General features: G+C 37.3%; 1 non-coding gene across 1 annotated transcript; it reads left to right on the forward strand.

Moving 5' to 3' along the window:
- The first annotated feature begins 16,200 nt into the window (after window positions 1–16,200).
- LOC116145599 lies at window positions 16,201–16,307 on the forward strand. Its single transcript, XR_004130393.1, has one exon. It is a non-coding gene; the product is annotated as a small nucleolar RNA R71 (small nucleolar RNA).
- Window positions 16,308–17,022: the final 715 nt, after the last annotated feature.

A 17,022-nucleotide genomic window follows, 5' to 3' on the forward strand; every position in this document is an offset into this window, starting at 1 on the left:
GTCCCTGATTCCCTGCTAGATAGTTTACTTGTTCTGATGATGATAAGTTGAGCAAAGGTGTTCTCCACTTGACATTCATTGCTTGCATGGTTACCTGCACAAAAATCACATTTCAGTTGAGGTGTTTGAATAGAATTCACTTGAATACTTCCAATTGCTTCTGAGGTGCTGTAATTTGGGCTAAAATGACCATGTAAGCATCAACTTCATGAATCCCATAGACTTCTTCGACTGCATTCTCTCATTAGGTCTCTGATAGTTGTTACTTGCTAGGACTTCAAGCAACTCATAAGCTTCTTCAAGTGTCTTGTTTTGCAATGCTCCTCCAGATGATACATCCACCATCGTTTGCACATTAACCACAACCCATATAAGAACGTTTGGACTTGCATCCAAACTGGCAAACCATGGTGTGGACACTTTCTCAGCAGTTCCTTATATCTTTCCTAAGCTTCATAAAGTGATTCAGTCTCTTCCTATAGAAACGATGTGATATCATTTTCATCTTTGCAAATTTCGTTGGAGGGAAGTATTTAGTTAGGAACTTCTATGCCAATTCATTTCAGTTATGATTGTTCCTACTGGTAGTGCCATTAACCATCCCTTTGCTTTATCCCTTAATGTAAAAGGAAATAATCTTAATGATGGGGTCTCTGACACTCCATTTGACTTAAGGTATCGCAAGTCTCTAAGAATTTACAATGTGTGAATTTGGATCTTCCTTCAGATCTCCCTTAAATTGTACCGACTGTTGGATCATCTGGATGATTGCCGACTTTATTTCAAAGTTGTTGGCCTCACGGGTGCCTAGTTATACTTGGACCACTACCATCAACCGTGGGTATGAAAATTCCCTCAATGTTCTGTTTTCCGCCATCTCAATGACTATGCCTCTCGTCTCTTCTTTCTCTGTTAAGTTTCTTCTTGGCGTTCTTTCTATCTCTGGATCAATAAGAACCACTGGATGACGTCTGGCTCTTCGCATAAACTACACAGAAAGAAGAGCCTGAGATCACAAGCTAACAGAAAAGAAAAGCACAATTAAACAAGAAAACAATTAAAACTAAAATTAAACTCCAATCTAGCTAAGGCAACAAAAGTTCAATGTTAACACAAAATCAATCCCGGCAACGACGCCAAAAACTGATGCGTATTTTTCATAAACATGCAATGTGTAGCAGATAGAGCAACAACTCAATCCCACTATGGCCACAGTTTTAGTGTCATTGCCATATATTGAATTACGTCGTGAGATAACTTCTCTCATACTCGGGAGTGATGAATCCTCTGTCAATCCACCATAATCTTGATGCATCCAATCACCACCGTATTGATAGCTCTGAGAAGAACTATGTTAGGCTAGTGTCAAACTGCACCAATCGGTGCATAAGGCGCTCCGGTGATCTCAAGTCTAAGGATCACATACACCACCATTCGTTAGAGGATTTATCCCATAGACGCTGGGGTTACCATCCATATGGAATCCTCTGGTGGGTCAGTCCAGTGAACTTGCAGCAGTGTATCCGCCTACAGCAAGCACCCATGTGTTGCACCAAGTTGTCACTAAACAACCTTGACGAGTGAGATCAGTCACTGCCTTTCGACAGGGTCGTTCAACACTGTGATATCCTTACCGTATTATCTGTGCCCTTACTTCAGAATAATACTGGGGCTACGGACGTTTCTAGAATGGCCACCATTTGTGCTCATAGGGTTCTCACTATCAAGATTTGAAACACTTGAAATCCTCGTGACGGTTCTACCATTCCAAGGACATATATCAATACATATTGCAATAATAATGATTTATGCGATATAGAATAAAATGCCTTTTATTGATTAATGAACATTATTACAAAGAGTCAATTCTACAATAATTGATTGGCTCTAGGGCATCTACTCTAACAGAAAAAACTTCGCTATGGCGAAGTTTTTTGAAATATTCTGAATTTATGAAATTGCCCTCCGCTTGCTTCCTTGCTTGAATCTTCAATCTTTATTGATCTCCAATAGGACAAGCTTCATAGTTCTTCAAATCCCTTTTAGACTTCCCTGAATCCTGAGATTCGCTTGCTTCTGGGTCCAGAAAATCAATTCCGTTCAGTATTTGCTCTAACTGCATGTTTTTGCCTGAAACATAAAATATATGGAATTAAGTTGCAATTCAGGCACAAACGAAAGAAGAAGTATCCAAAATCCGGCCAAAAAGCCTAGATAAAACAGTATAATCTTGGGATTATCAAATACCCCTAAACTTAAGACATGCTCGTCCCTGAGCATCAGGTACAAAATTTGACTAAAAGAGAACAACTAACAAACATAAAAAGACAACAAAATTGAAAAAGAAATGAGAGAAATTAAACTCAAAATCAAACACAAAGAACTGCTTAGAATTTATACAAGTCTCAAAAATTGTTGAAACATTATTACTGGAAAATGCTTAACACTCCAAGAAGTTATAAATTGATTGACTGTTTTTCTCTATCGGCCTCCTGAGTAGGTAATCCCCACTTCAGTCCACCTTCTGATTTCCCGAATTATTTATTGCAGAAATGTAAAGTTTATCAAATGGTGGTAGACTCATAGGCCTAAGTATCAAACTACTCTCCACTAATACGGACTAGCCATCACTAAGGATCAAAAGGTCTTTATAGGCTTGTAACGTTAGGCTCGGTTAGTGGGCTCCAAAGAAAAGGATAAGAAAACAAAGTAAGAGAACTCGATTTTCTTTGTGCTGACACTAAGAGCTACATCAATCTCCACTTTCTTTCTCAACCACCAATCAAGGTGTCAACCCTTTCATAACCCTTAACAAGTGTAATTCTTATTTTTTATTTTGAAATGAAATCTCAAATTTCTATTTCTTTTTATCTTTATTTCATTTTTTCTTTTAAAACAACATCAATCTATTGAGGTCAATTACCCCTTCTTCTTGCCCTTCTCGCGACCCCCAAACTTATTAATTTTGTTCGTCAGAATCTCACACAACTCTCCAAGCTCTTTTATATCTGCTTAAAGGTTGTGAAACGTGTTTAGGGTGAAATGTTTGGGCATTTTTGGTTGTATAAGAAAAATAGGATAGTGATAATCTCATAAGGCTCAAATGGGTGACTAGGGAAAGATTCATTCATGGTCGACTAGAAAGGCTCAAAAGTTTCGAAAAACTGCCTAAATCACTTCCTTAATAATGTCTATTCCTAGAATTTTGCCTCAAGCACTTCTCAACTAGGTTCTAGAGTCCACCCACATTATCAAAACTTCACCTAACCACATAAAATGTTTCTAAGCATGCCAAAATAATGAAAATGGTGGTTGAACCACTCAACAAACCTCTAGAAAGGAAAACTTAATCAACCAACCTAAACTTGAAACAATGCTTAACATTTTCCATAAATAAAATCTCAACAATCCTATTCTTATCATAGACTTATGCAATTCATCATTGGCAACAACAATACAAAACATAAAAACAACTAAACACAAAACAAAATTTCAAATTTTCCTATCCCCAAACTTAAATTGACATTGTCCCCAATGTCACATCATGCCCATCCCAGGAATAGAAAAACATAATTAAAGGTATGAGATAGTTCCCTGATTAATCTGTGAAGGCTGATTTTCGTTCAACATCATGCACACCCATTCCTTGGCTTCCTTATCATCATCATCTGTAAAAACAAATGCAATTCTATGGTGCCCACTGTGTTAGAAATTTCCACGGAATAATATGAAAAAATTACATCCTAATCTCACCTTTACAAACTAAACTAGAAAATTCAAACAACAATTCACAATCCAAAAAGAAAAGAAAAATTAGTTCCAATATATAAAAAAAATAAAAAATAAAAAATAAAAAAAAACAAGACAAATGAAAACAGAAAATACAAAAACAAGTGTTTCAGGTTTCATTCGTCATCTTCCTCTTCTCCTTCGGTGTCATTATCTTCTTCCATGGAATTATCTTCTTGCTCTTCTTGCCATTCTTGCCTTGGAAGTTTGAAACATCAACGCCCAGATTGGTGTAGCAGTTGTATTGCATCTCGTATAGCATTCGGGTCTGCCCTACCATCCAATCTTGACATCGTTCCATCCTGTTCACCTTGTCCAAAATTTGTTGCAATAGCTCCTTTGTTGTGGATGTTGAACTAGATGTTGTGGCCGTTGTTGTAGTTCTTTATCTTTTCGATCCGGAGTTGGGTCCTTCACTGGGAGGATGATCTAGGAGCTTGTAATAACAGGTGTGATCGAGGGGGTGGGGCAGGATGAAGAAGTGGTTTACCATCTTCCTTCTTTACTCCTACTCGAGTGCAAAGCTCAGTGATGAGATGGGGGAAGGCAAAGCTCCCTCGCCCTGGTTTAGCTACATGCTGTATAATCTGCATTATTATATTCCCCACATCCATTTTCTTTCCAGTGGCAATGGAATAAAGTAGCACTGCTCGCTCAAAAACCACTGTACTGTAATGCGTTTTTGGGACCATCCGCGCACAGACAAAATACTGCCACAATCTAGCCATGTGAATCAAATTTGTTCCTTTTATGCTTCTTTTCCCTTTCTTCGAAATTTCCTAAGAGGTTCCCGACTTTGCTATGACCTTAAGAATCTCTTCCTCATTAATCTGCTTCTTCTTAAATTCCAAATACTCATCACGATCAATTGGATTAATTCTGTAGAAATCATTGATAATCTTCGCATCGATTGGCACATTGATAGCCCTCACATAAACATGCCCGAGCTCACACTCAAGGAAGTTGGCATAAAATTCTCTTACAATTGGCTCTATGGCTAAGTGTTCTGGTTCATGCATAAAGATATCCCAACCTCTCCCTTGATTCCAATCTTCTCTATGGGCCGTGGTTAATCCTCTTTCGGTGATAAAACCCTTGTCTTTCCTTTTAATTGCACCTTCATAACGCTGCCTAGCCTTCTCATTAATAAATCTATTGTCGACTTGTTTTCCTTTACCCCTGGAAACCGTTTTGAGTGGCATTTCACTTTTCCACACTGATCACTTAATCTATGGCATGTTGTCATAGGCATCTAGAATTAAAACCCTAAAAAATACACGTAGTAGTGTGAGCAAGGATCGTTCGCACGAAGAGTGTCTAGCCGAGTTTTATGTTACCAGGATAGGGCGAAATTTCGGTAAAAACAGAACAATTTCAGGAAAATAACTAATAGACAATTCCAAAGTAAATTATCAATCAAAAGACAAAACTTGGTCTCCGTCAACATCCACCGTCAGAATCTTACAACTGATCATTGATGCAAAAGTAAATCAATTCTTACTTTGAATATTCACCGTTGGAACTATTTTCCTATCTCTCCTTAATTGTAAATAATTAGGAAACAAGCGATCTTAATTAATCTTACCACTAAGCAACCCTAGACAAGCGCTAAAGATTTAATCTAGTGGCAGCCTTAAGAATTGGAGAAATCGATGAAGCTAAACAACACAAACTCAAGCGGTTGTATTTAATTTAGTTGAGTGTTCTTCTTAAGATTACTAATTCCTGACGCAGCAAATTATTAACCCTAATTGCTTCACAAGTTAGAGGAATCAAACAATTACGGATTTGATATCTAACTTAGCAGTAGATTGCAACAATTAATAAACTAGTAGGCCTTCCAGTAATTAAATGCAACAATCATAAAATTAGGCATAGAAGAACATCCAATACTCAAACACAAAACAAAATATATTAGACCTAACAGTTTATTGATTCAGAGGCCTCCGTTTCCTTTGACCAAGTTATAAAAATTAGCCACTCATGGCCATCACGAAAATTCCAAGGAAAAACGAAAATCCACCCTAGAGAGAAGAGAGAGGCGTGTGTGATATGTGTTGTAATCCCTAATCTTATCTCTCTCTCCAAATATCCAATTCGAATTTGAATTCTACTAAATCTAAATCTCCTAAAAATATTCTAAAATCCCAAAATAACCTTTATCATCCTAATCTGAGTAATTGAAAATAAAATAAAGTCTTAATACAAAATAGGAAAGTTGTGTGTCCAGCTGTAACTTGTGTGCCACATGTCTTCAAATCTTCCAATAATTGGACTTGCATGACAAGGCAGAATGTTCCAGAACGTCGGCAGTGCAGGTGCGTCAATTTCAAGCCCGATTACAACATCGATGCAGCGAGTATCTCTCCAAACTCAAAACATTAAAGTTGTAGATAGATTTCTCAGTGTGCCACATCATTTTGAATCACCTCAATCGGAGCTCGGATGAGAGAGTTATGCCAAGATTACGAAATGATGTCGAAACTGTCTGAATTCACTTAATTAGTTCCGTTTTGCAATTAACACCTCCATTTGCATCCTAAATCAAAATAGAATAATAATGAGTACATTTAGGTAGAAAATAAGTATAAAATACTAGACATTAAGGGGGGTAAATATGAAATTTTGCATTCTTATCAAATTCCCCCACACCTAGCTTTTGTGCGTCCTTGGGCAAACTAATTCAAACAAACACTACACTCAAGTCATATCAAGAACACCATCATGATGCATAAGCAACAGTATTTAATCCATGCATATTCATACCTAAAATAGGAAGCAACAAAATAAAATAAAGTAGAGTTAATGACATTCATCTCTCTTCATCATTTTCCACAATTACTCTCAATTAGTCAATGCAAACAAGGAAACTAATCACAACCAATTCATGTGCAACTCTCCTCTCAACTTTTCCTCAACTGTTTCTCTTTACTACTACAAACTGGGTAGCAAACTAGGGATATTTTTTTTTTTTTTTCTGTTTTGAAAAAGAATGATAGCTTTTTATGCTCCATCTCATTTCATGGTTGTGTTTATAAGAATGAGTGCGTTTTATGCTCCATCTCAACTCACCACATACTTTTCTTTTCTTTTTCATATTTGCTTAAACCCAAATTTAGGACTAGCTTAAGAGAAACAATTTTTTTTTCTAAGGATTGTTATACACTCCTTAATCATGCTTCGTCACCAAGTTCACACAACTTCTCAACACACATTGTTTCAAACTTCAAAGATTCAAATCTGATTAACTCTATTTTATGAAATATTTCTAACATCCTAAGTCAAGGAATATGCTCAATAACAAAGTCAAGTCACTATTTCATGCATCATCACTAGACGTTCAAAGACATGACTTGAAGCATAAACCTTCCTAAAAACAAAAACTATTTTTTTTTTTTTTTCAAACATGAATTGAAACACAACCTAAATCCCCTCCCCCACACTTAAAACCAACATTGTCCCCAATGTAAGATGAAATGCAAAGAAAAGGCAAAAATAACCAAAATTTGAAATGCGAGAATAAGAAAACAAACTCCCCTTGGGCTGCCTCCCAAGCAGCGCCTTTATTTATTGTCGTTGGCTCGACTCAAGGCTTTTCTTCTTGCAATGGACCGAGTTTACTTGAGATGATCACTGGTAACGTTCCTCCATCTCCAAGGAACACGTTCTTAAGGTAACTAGGGAGAGACTTCAAATCTAGAATGGCACCCTGCAAAACAGAGGGTAAAGGCCGCTCATTAGAAATTGGTAATGCAATATAAGGAAGGTTACCTGACTGCTGCTATAACTTTGGAGAATCATTCAACGCTGAAACAGTTTCCTGCAAATCATTACTCAAAGCTAACTCCTCATTCTCTTCCTCAAGATGCTTACTAATGACAACTCCCATTCCATCTTTTCCATCAAGTTCAAACACTTCCTATGCTAAAGAATCAATCACATCAATAAAATAAACAGGATTATCATCATCATCATCAGGATATTTCATGGCATCATAAATATTAAACTTAACGATTTGACCATCAAATTCCATGGTAAGTGTGCCACAATGAACATCTATCTTAGTCTTGGATGTCTTTAAGAAGGGTCTTCCTAACAAAATAGATGCAGTTTGATCACCATTTTCCATATCAAGCACATAAAAATCAGTGGGGAAAACTGAATCATTTACTCATACAAAAACATCCTCAACTACACCCTTATGATAGGCATTAGATTTATCAGCCAATTGAATCACAACACCAGTTTTATTCAAAGGTCCAAGTATCAAAGAAGCATATATACAATATGGCATGACATTAATAGAAGCTCCTAAATCTATCATGGCCTTCTCAAACATAGTGTTACCTATCGTACAAGGGATAGTAAACATACCTGGATCCTTGCACTTCGCTGGAAGTTTTCTCTGAATCACTGTAGAAACATTCTCTCCTACTCTCACTGTTTCACACCCCTTAAGTTTCTGTTTCCTCTTAATAGTACACAACTCTTTCAAGAATTTAGCATAACGAGGTACTTGTTTAATAGCATCTAAAAGTGGAATATTTACCTCTCATCTACGAAAAGTCTCATATATATCTCTATTCTACTCATCTTTTCTAGATTCTACCAAAGCTTGAGGAAAAGGTGGTACCGGTTTATAATTGGACAGAGGCGAAAACTTACTCTTAGGAACACCATTGTCGTTGGGAACATTTCTGTCTACAATGACATCTTTCTCCTTTTCTTCCTTTGACGATGCAGGGGCTGCCTTTGTTGGAATCTCAACCTCTTTACCACTTCTCAAGACGATCGCACTTGCATTTTCTCTTGGATTGACCACCGTTTGCGAGGGTAATTTTCCCAAAATTTGCACCTCTAGCTTACTGATTGCAGTTGCCATCTACCCTATTTGATTCTCTAAACTTTGAACACTGGCCCTTGTCTCCTGTTGAAATTGCAAAGTATTAGTAGCAAGAGACTTAACAATATCTTCTAAAGACATACCAGAATTAGCAGTTTGGTCCGATTGTTGTCTAGGGGGGTATGGCTACTTATACTGTTGGTAATTTGGGCGGTTTTGAGGGTGAGGTTGATTCACTTGTTGATTCCCATAGACAAGATTAGGGTGATCCCTCCATCCAGGATTATATGTGCTTGAATAGGGGTCATACTTCCTTTGCGGTTGTCCAGGAAAACCACCTGCTGCATTCACTTGCTCAACAGGCTCCTCTTAAAGAGTTGGGCACATATCAGTTGGATGCCCTACTATCGAACAAATTCCACAAGCCTTCACTGTTTGAATGTTACATACAACCATTTGACGAACAAGAGAAGTTAGACTCGAGATTTGTTGTTCAAGGGAAGAAATATTTACCTCATTATCACGCCTAGATGGAAGATCAAGCCTATTTCCAAACTGTTGAGAATTGGCCGCCATATTTGCAATCAAGTTTCTCGCGGCCTCATGAGTCTTATCCACCAAAGCTCCTCCACTTGCAACATCAATCATGCTCCTATCAGTGTATGTAAGACCCTCATAGAAATACTGGATAAGTAGTTGCTCACTAATCTGATGATGGGGGCGGCTTACACATAATTTCTTAAAACGTTCCCAGTATTCATGTAAGGACTCTTTGTTGTGCTGCCTTACACCACAAATTTCTTTCCGAATGTTGGCCGCCTTCGAAGCTGGGAAATATTTCTCCAAAAATATTCTCTTCATCTCGTTCCATGTGGTTATAGTCCCGGAGGGTAAATAATAGAGCCAATCCTTAGCTGCATCCTTAAAAGAAAACGGGAAGGCTCTTAATTTAATTTGCTCCTTGGTCACCCCCGTAGGTTTCATACTCATGCAAACCACATGAAGCTCCTTTAAATGCTTGTGCGGATCTCTTCACCTACAAGGCCATGAAAAGTGGGCAAAAGATGTATTAGTCCATATTTTAATTCATAGCATCTAAAACAGTAAATGTTATGCATAAAGGTGCTTGATTCAAATCAGGGGCAGCAAGCTCTTTCAAAGTTTGATTTCCAGCCATGACGTCCTCCTCTCCTAACTCAGAATTGCTTTCCTCAGAATTTCTCCGAACTTCCTTCCTTAACCTGCGCAAAGTGCTCTCCATTCTGGGTCGAATGTTAAATCACCAAAATGAGAGGACCTGGTCATAAAACACAGAAACTCATAAAAGAAATAAATGACAAATAATGAATAACCAACTAGAAAATAAAATAAAAAATTAATTAATTAAATTTTTTTCTTTTTAATGACAGAAACACAAAAATGCCAAAAACCTTATCAAACCGTTGTTTTCTAGCCTCAAGAGGGTGGCGCTAGAAAAATTTATAGTCTTGCTCAGAATTTTGTTTTCTTCGAAACAGGTACTCGTAGCACTCCTAATTCAACCAAAAATTTTCTTATGAATATTACTACTGTTCACAGTTTTTTTTTCTTTCTACTTTTCTGAAAAAAAAAAAAAACAGCAAGAATGAAACAAGAAATCGCAAAAACAAAAATAAATCAACTAGAATCACTCCCCGGCAACGGCACCAAAATCTGACATGCTGTCGTAGGCACCCAGAATTAAAACCCTAAAAAATACACGTAGTAGTGTGAGTAGGGATCGTTCCCACGAAGAGTGTCTAGCCGAGTTTTATGTTACCAGGATTGGGGGGGGGGGGGGAATTTTGGTAAAAACAGAACAATTTCAGGAAAATAACTAATAGACAATTCCAAAGTAAATTATCAATCAAAAGACAAAACTTGGTCTCCGTCAACATCCACCGTCAGAATCTTACAACTGATCATTGATGCAAAAGTAAATCAATTCTTACTTTGAATATTCACCGTTAGAACTATTTTCCTATCTCTCCTTAATTGTAATTAATTAGGAAACAAGCGATCTTAATTAATCTTACCACTAAACAACCCTAGACAAGCGCTAAAGATTTAATCTAGTGGCAGCCTTAAGAATTGGAGAAATCGATGAAGCTAAACAACACAAACTCAAGTGGTTGTATTTAATTTAGTCGAGTGTTCTTCTTAAGATTACTAATTCCTGACGAAGCAAATTATTAACCCTAATTGCTTCACAAGTTAGAGGAATCAAACAATTACGGATTTGATATCTAACTTAGCAGTAGATTGCAACAATTAATAAACTGGTAGGCCTTCCAGTAATTAAATGCAACAATCATAAAATTAGGCACAGATGAACATCCAATATTCAAACACAAAAATTGAACACAAAAAAAATAGATTAGATCTCACAGTTTATTGATTTCGAGGCCTCCGTTTCCTTCAACCAAGTTATAAAAATTAGCCACTCATGGCCAGCACAAAAATTCCAAGGAAAAATGAAAATCCACCTGAGAGAGAAGAGAGAGGCGTGTGTGATATGTGTTGTAATCCCTAATCTGATCTCTCTCTCCAAATATCCAATTCGAATTTGAATTCTACTAAATCTAAATCTCCTAAAAATATTCTAAAATCCCAAAATAACCTTTATCATCCTAATCTGAGTAATTGAAAATAAAATAAAGTCTTAATACAAAATAGGAAAGTTGTGTGTCCAACTGTAACTTGCGTGCCACATGTCTTCAAATCTTCCAATAATTGGACTTGCATGACAAGGCAGAATGTTCCAGAACGTCGGCAGTACAGGTACGTCAACTTCAAGCCTGATTACAACGTCGATGCAGTGAGTATCTCTCCAAACTCAAAACATTAAAGTTGTAGATCGATTTCTCAGTGTTCCACATCATTTTGAATCATCTCAATCGGAGCTCGGATGAGAGAGTTATGCCCAGATTACGAAATGATCTCGAAACTATCCGAATTCACTTAATTAGTTCCGTGTTGCAATTAACGCCTCCATTTGCAACCTAAATCAAAATAGAATAATAATGAGTGCATTTAGGCAGCAAATAAGTGTAAAAGACTCGACATTAAGGGGGGATAAATATGACATTTTGCATTCTCATCAATCTACCCCCAAACTTAGTGATTCAACTCGACAATTCAACACTAAAGCACACTTTGTATAAACCACAATCACTCCTCAATTCACACAAAGGTTTCAAAAGTTGCACTTACAACCCCAAAATCACCACTCTTCCAAACTCAATCAAACCACTTCAAAATCGAAAACCCAACTTCCTCAACACAAAACAAATAAACTCAACACTTCTTAAGTCAAAATCAATCCACAAATTGCATCAAAATCAACAACTCAACAGATTCAATCAATTTCTCAAACTTAAAGCATTAACAATTGCAATTGATCAACTTCAAGGATAGAGAACTTGAAATCTTACCACTCCCACGACGAATGCACCACCAATCTCACCAATTTCTGCCCAAATTGCAAGATCCCCAAATTTTGGAAAACCTAGGGTTTCTAAACTTTTCTTCAATATTTTGCAAAAATCCTTGACAAAGTGAGGTTATTTAGTGTTTATGAGGGTTAATGAGTGGAGTAGTGGGAAGAAAATTCACTGGAAACTCTCTGGATTAAAGGTGGAAGTGTTTGGCTCTTGGATGGTCTTGGAGGTTTTTCATGAAAATGAAGAGTCATCGTGATTATTTATAGAAAACAGACTTCGCCACGACGAAGTTCTTAATTCATCTGCGCGATACAGTCGATGTCGCAACGAAGAAAATTTCTCGCCGCGGCAAAAATTTCCAATGAATACAATGCCGTGGCGAAATCTGGAATTCCCTTAATCCAATTTTGGGCAGTGTGTACAACGTCGTGGTGAAATCTGGAGAATTCCAAATTTTTCCACTTTTCGATCATTCACCTGAAACACTAAAAACAAACGAAATTAAACTATTTCCTAAGTCATAAAACAACAAAACAAATTCAAAAGAACAAACAAAAATTGAGAACACTTGGGTTGCCTCCCAAGAAGCGCTTGTTTATAGTCGGAAGCTTGAGTTTCTCAAGTCCTCATTCAATCCGGACTATCCAGACGCATCTCTTCCCGAACATTTTCCTTGGTCTGAGGCTTCAATTGTTGATGATTCTTGTCACATCGGGTCTTTGTTGAGAGCTTAACCACCTATTTCCATCCCTTAGTCATTCCTTTTAGGGTTCGAGCATTCTCATCGACAACTTTCCAGTTTTTAAACTTTCCATCAGCATTCTTGAACTGAGAAGTTCATCCTTTGTGAAGACCATTGCTCGATTGTGGCCAATCTCGGTATGTTGTGTAAACTTCTGGTTTATGGTCTTCATCTTCGAATTGCCTTGACTTGACCATGCATCCCTTAATTGGCGATTTAGCATCATCAGTCTTAGAAGTTTTAATTGCTGAGTGATCCTCCGAGTCAATTTTGAAACATGAGTCTTGCTTTAATGGAACTTTTAGAGTCTCAAGGACATTGAATGTCACTTCTTCCTCTTGCACCCTTATGATCAACTTCCCCTCTTGTACATCAATTAAGGCTCTTCTGGTAGCAAGAAATGGTCGTCCCAAGATGAGAGGAATCTCCTTGTCTTCTTCCATATCCAACACAAAAAAATCTGCTAGAAAAATGAATTTATCCACCTTAACCAGTATGGTGTGCTGTCGCAGGCAATCAAGATTAAAAACCTTCCTAACCTAACTACTAAACTGTAAATAGGGTAAGCAAGGGTTGATCCCACGAAGAGTGTCTAGCCGAATTTTCGGTGATGTGAACAAGGCTGGGGGGTTTTGAGTAAAACAGAAAACAATCTTAGCAAAAACAAAAAACAATTCAAATCGAAATCAATTAATACAATGAAACTTGGTCTCAATCAACATCCACCATCGGAATCTTGCAATTGATCATTGATGCAAAATGAAATCAATTCATACCTGAATATTCACCATTGGAACTATTTTCCTATCTCTCCTTAATTGTAATTAATTAAGAAACAAGCGATCTTAATTAATCTTACCACTAAACAACCCTAGACAAGCGCTCAAGATTTAATCAGTGGCAGCCTTAAGAATTAGAGAAATCAATGAAGCTAAACAACACAAACTCAAGCGGTTGTATTTAATTTAGTTGAGAGTTCTTCTTAAGATTACTAATTCCTGACGCTGCAAATTATTAACCCTAATTGCTTCACAAGTTAGAGGGATCAAACAATTACGGATTTGATAACCAACTTAGCAGTAGATTGCAACAATTAATAAACTAGTAGGCCTCCTAGTAATTAAACGAAACAATCATAAAATTAGGCACAGAAAAACATCCAATACTCAAACACGAAAATTGAACACTAAGAAAAATAGATTGGATCTCACATTTTATTGATTCCGAGGCCTCTGTTTCCTTCGACCAAGTTACAAAAGTTTTAGCCACTCATGGCCATAAACAAAACTCAAAAGAAAGAAAAATTTCAGAGAAGAGAAGAGAGAGGCGTGGTGTCCTTTTTTTCAAAACCTAATCTGATCTCCTTAACCAAAAATCCAGTTCAAGTATTTGAATCCCACTAAATCTCCTAAAAGAAATATTCTAATATCCTAAAATAACATTAATCCTAATTTGATTCTAATTAATTGATAATAAGATAAAGTCCTAAAATAAAATAGGAAAGTGGTGATTCTGAGCTGTAACTTGCGTGCCACATGTCTTCAAATCTTCCAATAATAAACTGCCCAATTGATTTGCACGACAAGGCAGAATGCTCCAGGAAGTCGGCAGTGCAGGTGCGTCAACTTCAAGCCCGATTACAACCTTCATGCAGCGAGTATCTCTCCAAACTCAAAACATGAAAGTTGTAGATCTCTTTCTTATGATTCCAAAGAATTTTGAATAATCTCAATCGAAGCTTGGATGAGAGAGTTATGCCCAGATTACAAAACAATGCCGAAACTATCTGAATTCACTTAATTAGTTTTGTTTTGCAATTAACGCCTCCATTTGCATCCTAAATCAAAATAGAATAATAATGAGTACATTTAGACAACAAATACGTATAAAAGACTAAACATTAAGGGGGTAAATATGACATTTTTCATTCTCATCACAGTACATCTTGAATAATGCCCCTTGGATGCTTGATGGATCTATCTGCAAGCTGGAAGGATATGGTTGTAGGTTCACTTGACCAATCCCTAGTTTCTTGAAAACGGAAAAAGGCATTAAATTTATACTTGCACCCAGATCACACAAAACTTTATCAAATGTAAGATCTCCTATGACACAAGGGATAGCAAAACTCCCTGGATCGTTGAGTTTTGGTGGCTGCTTTTTCTGTAGAATGGCACTGCACTCCTCTGTAAGCATCACTATTTCCTCCTCTTTCAACTTCCTTTTATTTGACAGAATTTCCTTAAGGAATTTTGCGTAGCTTGGCATCTGCCAAAGGAATGTTATTAAGCAGTTTTTTAAATACATCAAGGAATTTCGTTAACTGCTTATCCTGATTTTGCTTTCTAGGCCTCTAAGGAAAAGGTACAGGACGAGTATGATGTGCCAACTCTGGTGATATCTCAGGAAATGGCAATTTTCTTTCTTTTGCCTTGGCCTCTCTTCCCTATTTGGTTCTTCTTCCTTGGGACTTGTTGGCTTCTCTTCAACCATGATTTCTTCATCGATTTCTTCATCAGATTCTTCCTTCGCTTTACTTGGTGGGTTCTCATCCTTCCTTTTTTGCTCAACCTCTTCCAAGACTGTTCCACTTCTTAAAGTTATTGCATTCACTTGTTCACGGGGATTTGTCACTGTGCTGCTTGGTAGGGAACCCTGTGGTCGTTTATTTAGCTTTTCGGCTATTTGCCCCACCTGTACCTCAAGTTTTGAATAGACGCCCCTTGGTTTCTAAAATTTGTTCTCGTCTCACTCATGAAACTTGTGGTCTCTTGCATGAATTTCCCAAACATATCCTCCAATTTTGACAATCTTTGGGTTGATTATTCACCCCCACTTGATTATTTGGCATTGTTCTTTGATTCCATTGGTTATTCTGCTGATTCTGATTGCCCCAACACAAGTTTGGATGATTTCTCCAACCAAGATTGTACGTGTTAGAGAAAGGATTATTCTATTGTCCCTGATTCCCTGCTAGATAGTTTACTTGTTCTGATGATGATAAAGTTGAAGCAAAGGTGTTCTCCACTTGACATTCATTGCTTGCATGGTTACCTGCACAAAAATCACATTTCAGTTGAGGTGTTTGAATAGAATTCACTTGAATACTTCCTAATTGCTTCTGAGGTGCTGTAATTTGGGCTAAAATGACCATGTAAGCATCAACTTCATGAATCCCCATAGACTTCTTCGACTGCATTCTCTCATTAGGTCTCTGATAGTTGTTACTTGCTAGGACTTCAAGCAACTCATAAGCTTCTTCAAGTGTCTTGTTTTGCAATGCTCCTCCAGATGATACATCCACCATCGTTTGCACATTAACCATCAACCCATTATAGAACGTTTGGACTTGCATCCAAACTGGCAAACCATGGTGTGGACACTTTCTCAGCAGTTCCTTATATCTTTCCTAAGCTTCATAAAGTGATTCAGTCTCTTCCTATAGAAACGATGTGATATCATTTCTCATCTTTGCAAATTTCGTTGGAGGGAAGTATTTAGTTAGGAACTTCTATGCCAATTCATTTCAAGTTATGATTGTTCCTACTGGTAGTGCCATTAACCATCCCTTTGCTTTATCCCTTAATGTAAAAGGAAATAATCTTAATCTGATGGTGTCATCTGACACTCCATTTGACTTAAAGGTATCGCAAGTCTCTAAGAAGTTTACAATGTGTGAATTTGGATCTTCCTTCAGATCTCCCTTAAATTGTACCGACTGTTGGATCATCTGGATGATTGCCGACTTTATTTCAAAGTTGTTGGCCTGCACTGGTGGCCTAGTTATACTTGGACCACTACCATCAACCGTGGGTACTGAAAATTCCCTCAATGTTCTGTTTTCCGCCATCTCAATGACTATAGCCTCTCGTTCTCTTCTTTCTCTGTTAAGTCTTCTTGCGGTTCTTTCTATCTCTGGATCAATAAGAACCACTGGATGACGTCTGGCTCTTCGCATAAACTACACAGAAAGAAAGAAGCCTGAGATCACAAGCTAACAGAAAAGAAAAGCACAATTAAACAAGAAAACAATTAAAACTAAAATTAAACTCCAATCTAGCTAAGGCAACAAAAGTTCAATGTTAACACAAAATCAATCCCCGGCAACGACGCCAAAAACTTGATGCGTATTTTTCATAAACATGCAATGTGTAGCAAGTGCACCAGTCGCAAAAAGTAATAAAGTG

Source organism: Pistacia vera, unplaced genomic scaffold (genome assembly GCF_008641045.1).
Source record: "Pistacia vera cultivar Batoury unplaced genomic scaffold, PisVer_v2 Contig462, whole genome shotgun sequence".
Classification (NCBI taxonomy): domain Eukaryota; kingdom Viridiplantae; phylum Streptophyta; class Magnoliopsida; order Sapindales; family Anacardiaceae; genus Pistacia; species Pistacia vera.